The sequence below is a fragment of the Adiantum capillus-veneris genome, chromosome 1 (genome assembly GCF_014529385.1).
Source record: "Adiantum capillus-veneris isolate H3 chromosome 1, ASM1452938v2, whole genome shotgun sequence".
In the NCBI taxonomy this organism is placed as follows: domain Eukaryota; kingdom Viridiplantae; phylum Streptophyta; class Polypodiopsida; order Polypodiales; family Pteridaceae; genus Adiantum; species Adiantum capillus-veneris.
Genome location: NC_140931.1, coordinates 102,936,026 through 102,949,601, shown reverse-complemented (window position 1 = coordinate 102,949,601; position 13,576 = coordinate 102,936,026).

Genomic DNA, 13,576 nt, shown 5'->3' with positions numbered 1-13,576 from the left:
ATGTATGATCAGATGCCGTTGTATTGTTAAGCTGATGTCTTGTGTATATATATGCTACATAAGGTCCCTAAGCTTCGTTTCTATGTGTTTTGCCATATGTTTTGATGCCGTCATAATGCCAGAAGTCTCACTTGCCTATGTGCACTATGTGTGAGGTCCCTAAACCTCTTAATTTAGGGTGGTGCCCCCTTTGTTTTGTTCTTTGCTTGTTTGCATGAGGCGTGGTTTGTGGAGTGTGCATGAGTACAGAGGCCACCCGATTGCACTGCTCTTTTTCCCGCTATCATTGTGGTGCCCCCACGGAGGAGGGCTACACAGACCTTCAGCCCACAAGCAATGAAGATGTGCAATCTACAACATGGACGAATGGCGTGAGGAGTTTGCAAATTGGAGAGCAGAAGAGGAGGAGGCTTTAGAGGCCTTAAAAGCTTTCATCAAGGTCTTGTTACCAGGGTGCAGTGTCATTGAAATTCAAGAAGTGAGTTCTTCTACATGCCTTGTTCGTGATCCTCGCCAACGAAGGAGAGTGAGAAGAAGATCTTGATATACCTCTCCTCTCAACCTATGAGTGCTCCAGAAACCTCCAACGCACACGAGCTTGAAATATTCTACATCAACATACACGAAGGTACTGTGACACACATTAAGGGAAGAGAAAGCATCACCAGACCTCTCTTTCCTGAGGAGCCGACTAAGAGGAGGAAGATCACCTCTACACCTAAGTGGCCCAAGGCCGCAGCGCGTGCTCAAGCGTAAGGTAACATTTGGCTTAATCTCATTAATAAGGGATAACATGACCACTACAGGCAAGAAAAAGGCTAGTGAGCAACCAACTTCAACCTCCAACTTGCAACCACGACTCTCACCCCTAAATCCTCCTGAAGCAAAGAGGCGAAGGCTTGCCTACAAGATTGCCGCCCGTCTGCGAGTGCTCCCAGTGCACTTTGTGAATCCAGACACCACCAATCCCAAGCCAACCTCCTGTCCGCGTGAAGATCACTTTGGATATTGTCCAAAGTGCTTTGGAGACCGGGTGAAAATCCTCCCTGCCCTACCTTTGCTACTAATTTTCAAGAAGTTATCTCAATCTAAGGAAACTATCTTAGTTGATGATGTGTTGCACATTAATGGTGTCACTTTCATTCGTCATGCTGATTATGGTAATAGCATCCAATTGTTGCTTGCTAAAAGGCTCAGCATTGTACAAAGTGTTGCCATCACGCCTTACGTCTTCACAGATGCATCAGGAAGAGTCGAAGTGATCCGAGGTGCTGACCTTCTGTGGCTGATCAGGCTCATTGGTCCCAAGGTGGTGCAACTAAGCTAGGCTCTTGTGTGTAAGTATGGATGCCAATAATGAGAATGATGATCCCCGCATGTTTCCTTTCCATTTTGTGCGTCATATCCGTGTGAATATTTGTATTGATAGAAAAATATTTTATCAGCAAAGAATAGCCCTGTTGTTTGGAGCCGAGAGACTTGGGGAAATCTTGGGCTCTCCTCATCTTGTCATTTTACCCTTACTAGACTATTACCATTCCTTTGATGTGTCGATCTTCATCCTATTTTGAGCTAAGTTGTGCTAAAGCTCCAAATTGTAATTACCATACTCTATTTTAAAATAAATTGGAGCTGTTTGTGTAATTATTTACTCTCTCACTTATGGCCTTCCCTAATTTTTATGGTAAGCCTAGGGAGGTTGCTCCAGACTTTTTGGATAATTTGGAAATGGCCTTTCTGGTATCGGGAAAGGATGACGAAGCTACTAAGTTAAGGGCCTTTCCTTTGGTCTTGAGGGAAGGTGCAAAATTATGGTATCAAACTTTGGCACCTGAAGAAAGAAGAGACTAGGAGTCCTTAAAGATGGCCTTCATCGAAGAATTTCGCCGCCATGAGCCTCCAGAGGAGATATGGAGACAGCTCTTAGAGCTACGCCAAACATCACCCAATGACTATAGAATCTATGAAGGAAAGTTTTCCAACCTGTGGGAGGAATGGTGTACATCACTAGGTGAAGGAGAAAGGGCGCTAGAATGCCTAAAGTAGGACTGTTTCCTAGCAGGGCTTTACCCCATCCTTCGAGAAAAGGTAAAAGGTAAATTCCCAGATACCTTTGATAAAGCTATGACTTATGCAAGGCAGAAGGATAGGAAGTTAAAATTCCAAGCTCAACTACAAGGGGGAATGGAGCCTCCACCGCTAGCTCAACCTACGGCAAGGGTAGTAGCAGGGACAGGAGCAACAGACCAAGAGTCCTCTCAACAAGAATTACTTCAACAAATCACCAATCAACTAGAGAGCCTGTCCATCAATCTGGTTCAAGGTGTAAGGGCTCCCCAGCCAGGAAATGAACGAAATAGACAAGAAGGACAAAGGCAAGCACGTGAGTACATTTGCTACAACTGTGGAGAGGTAGGTCACGGCATGTATTATTGCCCCCATCCACGACGCTATCAAGGAAATGGTAATCAAAGACGGCCTCCTCGCCAGCAATTCACTCCTCCTCGAGCTAGGCCACTAAATGGACAAAATGCACACGTGGCTCCACCAATCCAAATATTGAGACTCCCTCCTCCACCACCACAAGCACCAGCAGAGATCCCTCCACTACCATCGGGAGGAGAGGACAGGGCTGTCTCTGTCATAAGTCTTGACAATGGTAAGGATAAAGGGAAAGAAAAAATGGAGGAAGTTGTTGCCATGCCAATAAAGAGAGTTAGGAGACAAAGAACTGATGAAATGGAAGCTTCAGAGCCGGATAAAGGGAATGAGGGTTCCTCCCAAGTGATAGGAGACAAGAAAAGGAAGAGTAGGTCAAGGAGGCACATAGGAGTAGAAGACTTTCCACTTGGGGTAGGATCTATACCTTACGACCTGGTAGCAGATGTGAGTAAGCAAGGACCAAAGATTTCATGGCAGCAACTCCTCCACCTTTCCCCAAAGATGCGTAGAACCTGGTCTAAGATGGTCAACACCAGGAGGGCTAAGGCAAAGTCAGTTGGGTCTATTAGTGCAAGAGGCATGAAGGATATCGTGCCAGTCATTGATGCAGAGATTAAGAGTCAGCGAGTCTCCAATGTGTACATAGATGGTGGAGCCGAGATTTGTGTTATGACAGAGAAATTAATGCACAGGTTGGGTTTGGAAGTAAACGAGCAAACTTCCTTACAAGCTAAGATGGCAAATAATGTAAGGGTGGCTTGTGTGGGAAAGGTTAATGGAGTGAAGGTTTCAGCTTTTGGTGTGGCAATCTCAATTGATGCTTATGTGATCCCAACTAAGGGGGAGGGCTATCCGCTAATCCTTGGAAGACCTTGGCTTATGGCTATGAAAGCTAGGCAAGATTGGGAGACAGGTTCCCTTGAGTTGCGACCAAATCATAAGGTAGGTGGCAAGCAACAAAAAATTGTGTATGACATGAAGCAGGGTAGACAACAAGACCTAGAGATGGAGACTTCTATGGATGAATGGAGCACAAGCAGCTGCTCTTCATCTGAGGATGAGTCATCTGAGGAGGATGCTAGCTCTTTGGAAGTCATGGGTATAATACTACGAAACCCAGAAGGAGAAGGTGGTCAAGACTCTCTAAACAAGGAAGAAGCCACAGGCTTAGAGGAGGTGCTAGCTAAGGACCTACTAGAAGAAGAGAGAGAACCCTATTTGCAGGTACTAAAGAAGCATGCTGGCCTCTTTATAACTGATTACGAGCACATTAAAGGAGTGACGGTAACCCAACACCATATCCAATTAAAGGAAGGTGCCAAACCAGTGGTGCAAAGGCTAAGGAGATTAGGGCTAGTGCAACAAGATGCACTCTTAAAAGAAGTAAAAAGATTACTCAAGGCAGGATTTATCTACCCAGTGGAAGATTCTGAGTGGGTGTCTCCAGTTGTGGTAGCACCAAAGAAAAATGGGAAGTGGAGGGTATGTGTGGATTACAATCCTCTAAACACAGCCACAAAAAGGGACCATTTTCCTTTGCCTTTTCAAGATGAAATACTAAATGAAGTGGCTGGTCATGAAAGGTACACAGTGTGTGATGGGTACTCAGGCTACTTCCAAATCAGAATTGCAGATGAAGACCAAAGAAAGACTACCTTCATAACACCTTGGGGGTGTTTTGCTTATAGAGTTATGCCTTTTGGTTTAACTAATGCCCCAGCTACTTTCCAGAGGTTTATGAATTTGGTGTTTCAACCTTACTTTGGTAAGTCCATACGAGTCTTCATTGATGATTTTTGCATTTACAGCTCTAGGGAAGTATATCTGTCCAAGGTTGATGAAGGTTTCACCCGTCTGGCCCAATTGGGTGGGCAATTGAATAAAGACAAGTGCCACATAGGTGAGAGCAAGGTCACTCTACTAGGCCATGTTGTGTCTCAAGATGGTATTGAGGCTGACCCTGAAAAGGTAAAGACATTGTTAGCTGTACCTACTCCTTCAAACGTGAAGCAACTAGTCTCCTTCATTCAAAAGGTTCGCTACATGGGACGATTCATACATCTCCTTTCTCAGGCAATCTATCCTTTGCAGCAGCTCACTAAACACACTACATTGACATGGAGTGAGGAGGGTGAAAGGTGCTTTCAAGAAGTTAAAACCATTTTGAGCTCATTGCCTGTCGTCCTACAACCCACATGGGGTGAATTATTCTATGTAAATCCTAGTGTAGGTCCAGAAGCTCTAGGAGCTGTCTTGATGCAAAAAGACCCAAAGACATCTCTCATGAGACCAGTCTACTTCTCTAGTAGAGTGATGACAGCTGCTGAAAAGGGTTTCAGCGCAACTGAGCAATTGGTGCTAGCTCTTAAGTTTGCAGTGGAGAAGTTTCGGGCTTACTTACTTCCGAGACAATTTGTGGTAATCACAACTGAGGAGGTTTTTCATTATGCCCTACAACACATGGAATTGTCTCAAAGAATAGCAAAGTGGGTGGTGCAGCTTCAAGAGTTTGACTACACACTACAAGTAGAGGATTCCACCCGTGCTTGTTTGGCAGATGTCCTCACACAAAGGTGTTATGAGAAGGCCAAGAAAGAGGCACCTAGTAAGGTACCGCCTATCCCGGAGCCTGAAGTTCTACTGGGAGCACACAGTCTGTATTTTGATGGGGCTTACAAGAGGACCAAAGACAAGGCATCAGCAGGCATAGTAATATTAGGTCCAGAGAAGGAGAAGATCTTTGCAAAAGGGTTTCATCTAAAAGAGGTTCATTCTAACAATGAGGCAGAGTACCATGCCCTTGTTTTAGGGTTGCAATGTTGTCTTTCTCAGGGCATCACAAAGCTAAATGTTTTTGGTGACTCCATGTTGATTGTTAAGCAAATGGTTGGTGTATGGGCCTGTAAAAATGACAAATTGTCTGTTAAGATGAGGGAAGCAAAGGCCTTGTTGAAGGGTTTTAAAGAAGTTCGAGTGCACTTTGTACCTAGAGATCAAAATCGAGAAGCAGATGCCTTAGCAGGTGAAGAACTACAAACTCTCATAGTAGGAGCTATCCTTGTGAAAAGTCCTTTATACCAGGGAAAGGAGGAGCTGCATGATTTACTTTACTTTCTTGAGCATTGTGAAGCACCCTCTGGTATGAGTAAAAGTGAACGTAGGTGGTTGGCAAAAAAGGCTACCAGCTATAGCTTAGTGAATGAGGACTTGTATTGTAGAGGGAAAGATGTTGTCTTAAGGAGAGTTCCTGCATCCCAAGAGATAAAGGATATTTTGTTTAGTTGTCATGAAGGTGTGTGTGGTGGCCACTTTGCACAAGAGATTACTAGCAGAAAGATTTTACAAGCAGGGTTCACGTGGCCAAGCCTCCATCGAGATGTACAACATTGGTGCCACACATGTGAGGTTTGCCAAAAAGCTGGACCAAGGCGTCTTACCCATGAAAATCAGCATCCAATCAAAACCTATGGGCCATTTGAAAATGGGGGATAGATGCAATAGGGCCACTACCTTGCACTCAATCAGGGAAGGAATACATCATTATGGGGGTGGAGTACATGACCAGATGGGCAGAAGCTCGTCCCACAAAGCGCATCACAGCCAAGGACGTGAGTGATTTCATTTTTGAATGCATTTGTTGTCGTTTTGGCACACCTTTGGAGATTCTCTCGGATAGGGGACCGGGATTTCGAGCTGATTTAGTCGGGCAATTGATGAGCAAGTTAAAAATCAAGCGCAGGCACTCTACACCATACTACCCTCAGTGCAATGGTCTTGTGGAAAAGGTAAATGGTCTTATATGTAAAATCATCACTAAGCAAGTGCATTTACATCCTAAGGCATGGGACAAACACCTAGATGCAGCACTTTGGGCCTACAGAACATCCTTTAAAACATCCTTGGGGTATACACCTTTTCACTTGGTTTACGAGAGCAAGAGGCACTATTGCCTATAGAAGTGGAGCTAGCGAGCCTCCGAGTTCTAAAAGCACATCAAGAGGATAGTCAAGAGAAGCAGGTGGAAGGAAGAATCATCGATTTGGAGAGGTTAGGGCTAGATCGAGAGTCAGCAGTGAAGTATTATGCAGCCCAGGCAGAGAAGAAACGAAAGAAGTTCAATCGCAACCTTGTCAAGAAAGGTATCAAGGAAGGTTCTTTAGTGCTCAGATACGACAATCGCTTTGATCGCAGAAAGGATGGTAAGTTCTTGCTTAAGTGGGAAGGCCCTTTTGTAGTGATACAGAGGTTCTCAAATGGTAGTTACCAACTAGGTGACCAAGATGGTAAGGTACATCAGACCCCGATAAATGGTTGGCGATTGAAGGCCTACCAATGTCGTCTTTCACAGCCATATGATGGTGAAATCAATGCTAAGGATAGTTCAGAGGAGAGCTCATCATATTCGAGCTCCAACTAAGGTAACAATCATGTACATAGTCGTTTCAAAAAAAAAAAAAAAAAGGAAAAAAAGAGAAGAAAAAAAGAGAATGCTACCAGTGAAAGCGGATATTGACAATGGATGGGGTATGGCTTTCAAGGGTCTAGGAGACCAGTTGTTAGTCATGGATGGATACAATTATTTATCAGAAAGGACTAAACAGGGTGCATCAGCCAAGAAAGCAGTAACATGGCAAATTCAATTGGTACCAGGTAGGTAAGTATTCATGAGAACCCTATTGTAGCACAACCTACAGCTAGAGGCATCAAATACCTCTAGCTTAAGGGGGAGGGCTATATGATGCATGGTTTTTAGGACCCCTTCTGAAGATGCAATAAAGGCACAATCAGTTGTTGGGGAGATGAGGATACTTTAGTCCAAGGGATCTCGAAAGAGAAGAAAAATCTACTTCACAAGCACCAAAGAGTGAAAAGTGCCATGGACAGAAGATACGTGGGAACGAGCTCTTATGCATGCCTACAACCTATATCTTACAGAATAGCCCATTCTAGGTGTGAATTTCTAGTGAATTTTACACGAGGATGTTCGTGTGGACTCACAACACAGCATACTCCGTTTTCACTTTTTTACCGACAGTAAATATTTTTTACCACAGTAAATATTTTTTACCTACAGTAAATATTTTTCACCTACATGGTAAATACAAATCACTTTTTACCTACAGTAACTTTTTTTACCCATGGTAAATATTTTTTACTGCACCATAAGTATTTGATAGGTAACAGTTCACTGTTACTAGAAGCAGTGATTGGGCATCAACAATGCAGTTACAAGAGGAGAAAAGGGGAAAATCTTATGGTAAAGGTGAGTCAACAGGGATAAATACTTTTGAGTTGAAAAGAGACATGCTGATTTTTTCAAAGAACACATGTCAAAAGAAGCCATGGTTAAGGATTTTTTGAGAATTTGATATTCAGGAGGACCCAGCAGGTCCCCCCCTAACATGTGCAGAACCTCCAGTTTCAACAGCCACCTTACCTGCTCTTAAATGCTGGTCCAGGCCTTATCCCCATGTGTCACAATCAGAAAAATCAGCATTTATCCTCCCCTCTCACATCACTCTAGAGAATATCTTGATGGTGACATATCAGGTGACCTCAATCTGTTGACCACCCTAAGCAAAAAGTAACCCCAATCAGCGGATTTAAGCATGTTTATCCCTAATCCTAAACCCTCTCAAAAACCTATATAAGGAGGCCTTCTCTCACTCAAAACGAACACTTCACCCACTTCACCAAGCAATGAAGTTATGACGACATTGCTCACAACGAGGAGCTATGGATGGAGCTCTACTCTCTCTCTCTCTCTCTCTCTCTGTCTGTCTCTCTCTCTCCCTCTAGTATGCTACATTACTAGCCCTAAAACCTAAATAAGGAGTCTTCTCTCATGCTCCATGGACACCATCCTCACCATCATTCTCTAAGGTATTGATGTGTTGCTAGTAGGATCATACCTACTTGCTGGGTTGATTGTTTTTGACAAGGGATTATGCCATCCTTGGCTTGCTTCTCTATATCCTTGTTATGTATGATCAGATGTCGTTGTATTGTTAAGCTTATGTCTTGTGTATATATATGCTACATAAGGTCCCTAAGCTTCGTTTCTATGTGTTTTGCCATATGTTTTGATGCCTTCATAATGCCAGAAGTCTCACTTGCCTATGTGCACTATGTGTGAGGTCCCTAAACCTCTTAATTTAGGGTGGTGCCCCCTTTGTTTTGTTCTTTGCTTGTTTGCATGAGGCGTGGTTTGTGGAGTGTGCACAAGTACAGAGGCCACCCGATTGCACTGCTCTTTTTCCCGCTATCAGAGCTGAAAGCCAAATTAGAGCTCTAGGACTTGACAATCAAGAAGCTCAGAGCAACCTCGAGGGCTGCAGGGGCAGTAGCAGGAGCAAATAGCCAAGCTATCCAAGCTTTGGAAGCACAAATCACTGTCCTGCAAAAGGAATTATGGCTAGAATAAAGACAAAGGATTCATATGGACAAAGGATCCCTAGCCGTAGAGGAACCAATGAAGGCTCAACACCAAGAGCTCCACAAAGAACACAAAGAGCTCCAATACAGTTAGCTACTTTGCAAGAGTTGTTGGTAGATCAAGCAGAAGAAGCTACAAAGAAAGATAGACTTTCTCAAAAACAGACAACAGAACTACAGAAATAAATAGCTAAAGCAAGGACACAAGAAAAATAATCAAGGCCCAATGACCTTGGGATTAACGCTAGAGATGAGCCCTTGGAGGTTTTGAAAGATGAAGAATACCTACAGCACCTAGAGGAATAGCTAGAGACACAGCCGGAAGGAGAGCAATTGTTAATTACAGAGGAGGAGACATGCCTCCAAACTCAGATTGAAAAATCCATAGTTAAAGACCACAAGGCAGCCTTGGAGTGGGAGACACAAATGTTACACTTGGTAGGAATGCAAGCGCTTGCCACAAATGTGCTTAGAGAGGAATGGATGCAACCTTCATTCCCATACCCTTTCCTAAAGTATGAAGTGTTGGTGATCAAGAAAAGCGTCAAAGTGGAAGCAACAGAGCCAATGTATGAGGGAGATGTCAAAGATTCAGATACTGCAAAGAAGATAGTGGACTCCCAACCAAAGTGGAGAAAAGCGTGGCTCCTCAAGTACCCCGGCTTTCTAAAATACTTGGTGGAAGTCCCCAAAAACATCAAGGATGACACTTTGTTTTTCCCAGCCCCTCCTGTATGCACATGGGTAAACCACACTAGAATCTTGAAGAAACATCCCACCTAGCTCAATTACCCATCGATGCCACCGCCCAAGGAAGGAGAGAGAATAAGTGTATCTTATATGGTGAAAATCTTAAAGGGAACCATTAAGATTTTCACTGGAAAATATAAGCAACAAGCTAACTCATGTAGCATTTTTTGGGAGCTTCATTTTAAAACTTATTCTTTTGATAAATCAGGAATATTGTAACTCCTATTGAACGAGTGGATATTGTAATCTATGAGCCGAAGCCATAAGCTTCTAGATTATATCAATTAATCCTTGGTTAGAGCTCCCACTTGATTAGTTTTTGACCTAAGAAACCTTGGCTAAGGTATAAAACCAATTTTTGTAAAGTTATTATTATGTTTTTGGATAATAAATACATAGCATGAGCTTACTGCGCTCTCTTCTCTCCTTCTGTTTCTATCTCCCTTGTCGGTTATCACATTGAAGTGTTGTTTGTTGCATTGCAGCCACAGGTAAGAGCTCTATGCAGTGATGTAAACATATCATGATAAATTGTAGCATTTGACATTACCGACCCGTGGCCTAGTTTCATCCACAAGTAGGAATTCAAGCTAGGAAATCACAAAGTAAGTATAGGCGGGGTATAGGGGCATCATTGCTAAGCATTTAGATGCATTGGGGGTCAGAAATGACTAGGTCAAAATCTCACTACTTTTTATAATCACATTTTTTTCCACTCATCATTTTTTAATGGTCTCAAATCTCATCAAAAATGAGATTTGAGACCATAAGTATGTGTGCTTAGTCTTATATACTTGCCCTAGAAGTTTCATAGCATTTGGATGTCGTTTGATGTTGTAAGGATCATGGTTTGCTTGTCGATTAGTGACTAGCTTTTGATGACTTAGGTCATTTGAGTGTAGCTTGTGCTAGATACGAGTTGTTTGTTGTTTTCCAAGAGATTGACACCCTCTTGTAGCCTCCATGCACTAGTCGAGTCAGCTTCATCCCATGGATTGACAATTATGCTCATGGTTCTCACTATGTTTGCAATAAGATAAGAGTGAGGTTAGGAAACCCATCCACATTTGGCACCATTGTCGGGGACAAGGAGACCTAAAATAGGAAAAACAAGAGCGTTTAGTGTAGTTGTCCTTTAACTTCCTCTAGGATCACCTAGAGTTAAACTTTCTCTTTAAAACCGCATAGCTTAAGAGTGTTTCCTTTTGCTATGTAGAGGTAGCTTGGGAGTAAATTGTACTTGCTAAGTACCTTGTAGGATTGTGGGATTGTAGGATTAGGTTGGGATTTTGAGAATGATTGATGGACAAGACAATTCTTAAGATCAATGCTCAAGAAACCATAAAAAACAAGAAAACAAGTGTTTGTGGACACCTTCCACAACCCAATTGCAGCAGAACCTAGGAGTAGGGTAGGTAGAATCCGAGGTGGATCTCAAATCATTGCTCACTCCAAAAGAATCATCTTTGAGTTGTTTATGTGAAGTTCGGGTGTACGGCTTGAAATAGCATCAAAAGACTGTCAACAACTGAAACCAGCTGGAGATTATGCTCATAGAAGTTGTATGAGCCAGTGGGTAAGCATAAGGATGCAATTGAGGTAAATTTTCAAGAATTGGCAAAAACTCAGATTATGTATATTTTCTTGAGAATTAAGGCCAAATTAATTTTTGACTTGACTCAAAGGCTTAAAACATGTCACAAAAAGACTGACTATTGAAAAAAGTGCAAAAAGTGTTCATTTTAGGCCAAAAGTAAATAATCGCGATTATTTACATTTGTCTCAAAATTGATCAAGGTTGATACCAGAGACTCTATGCATGATTACAAACATCTTTTGTGAAGGCTCATAGAATTTGGATCACAAAACAGACCAAAAACTTGATAAAAACTAAAACCTGTACTAATTGTCGAGTTTGACTTGATACATCTTGTTCAAATTTTGTGAAACTTGACTCAGAGGCTTAGTTTAAAGTGTTTAACATGTGTGTTTACTCAGATGATCAAAAATATGCAAAAACTTGGCAGATATAAATAATCACGATCCTTTACTTTTGTCCAATTTTCAAACATTATTTGCCACCCAAGCATACCACAAGTTCCGTCATGTTGTACTGAACATTCATATCAAATTTGGTAAAATTTGAGTCTGTAAAGTGAAAATTGTGGCCAGTTTTGTAAAGACAGTCTACAGAGTCCCAGAAGTAAATAATCATGATTATTTACATTTGCCCCAGATTTGAGAGTTTTTGCACAAATGAGTATATCACAAGGTCATATCAAGCAAAATACTCATATCAAATTTGGTGAAATTTGGATCACTCAAGTGAGACCTAAGCCAGATTTTTGAAAACTGATTCTGTGGATAGTTGATAACTTGGACAAATCTTGTTCAAACTCAGTGAAACTTGTCCAGAGACTACAACATGGTGTCTATATGGCAAAATAAGTCTAAAAGGTGAAAAAACTAAGACAAGTAAATGATCACGATCATTTACTTTTGAGTCCCAGAGACAAGATTTTGGACTTTTGAGCTTGTACAATGTTAGAACAACATAATACAAGGTCACTAGTCAAGTTTGGGTTCCATCAACTCCAAATTAATACATGTTAACTCAGTTTCTAGGTTGCATATTAGTCCTTTATCTCTTTGCAAGGGTAGAATCTGCAAGTCTCATTTGCTGACTCACTTAGCTCAGATAGAAGTGATCGATATACGCAGACCAATCACAATAGTTAGAAAAAATTGTACAGTCTTTGAGAGAAAACAACTAACTTAGTTAAAACAGACACAAGAACCAAGTTGCAAGCAAAGAATTGGGAGCTTGATAGGAGTTGAATTCAAGTCATGTGGAAAAACAGATAACAATCCAATTCACCGGTAAGTACTCTATCCAGGGCTTAACAAATCTATATGAACCTTAGATCTGGTTGTACACTAGCAAATCAATGCATACTTGGAAGACCGCTAGTAGGGTATCCATCGAAGAGAGTGTGAATCAAGGTGATCAATTGGGCACTATCTTTGAAGAAGTCCCAGACACTTATTCCGACACAACATCTGAAATGTCTTCCTATGCGACTCATTCAGGAACCGGAACAACATTGCGATATAAGCACATACTTTCCTTTTATAACACTAACGTCCATGGAGCTCAGGTTTACCTGGATCCTAATGAAGAGTATGTCATTTGTATCGATGACCATGACATAGATTTTGAAGAGGAAATAACAGCAAACAAACAAGGAGAATTGTATATGGATAAAAATGGGACTCGGTATGTAAAAGATGAAAATCTTGATGTGATAGACAAATGGGGGTTAGAAGTGAATACAATAATTCCATATATGGCAGCAAAAGAAGGTCCATTGACTATAGATTTCAGGGATATGATCAAGTTGACCTGAAACCTTTGAAACGGCTTAGCACTGATAATCCTAGGATTGGAGTCTATTGTTGGGAGGATAGGAACATCAAGGATCTTTTATGGACCTCTCATGCCAAACCAGGGCATTTAACACCCATGAAGATCATCTATATCTTCAAGATCAAGGACAAGGGTTTAGCAGATCTACCATCTTACCTATTTAGGGATTGTTATAAGAATAACTTTGTTATGATGAGTCCTGAGGAGGTAGAACAAACTAGATACCAAGGGTACTCTATAAGAGATTGAATATTGGGGCAAGGACCTGATCGTATTCCAAGAGAGGAACTCTGCAAGAGATCTTTTGGGATCCATGTTAAAAGCCTCAAACCTACCTCATCACGAGAAAACCAAGTGAGAATAGAGCTAGTGCAAGGCTACATGAGTCACTATTTCCAACATATTGGTTTGAAGGACTCGAGATAGGACCAACTGCTAGAAGAGTTGGAGCTGAGCCAAACAGACGTTTTCAAAATAGATTTAGTCAAACCAGGATAAGATCCAGACCTGCCTACATTGCAA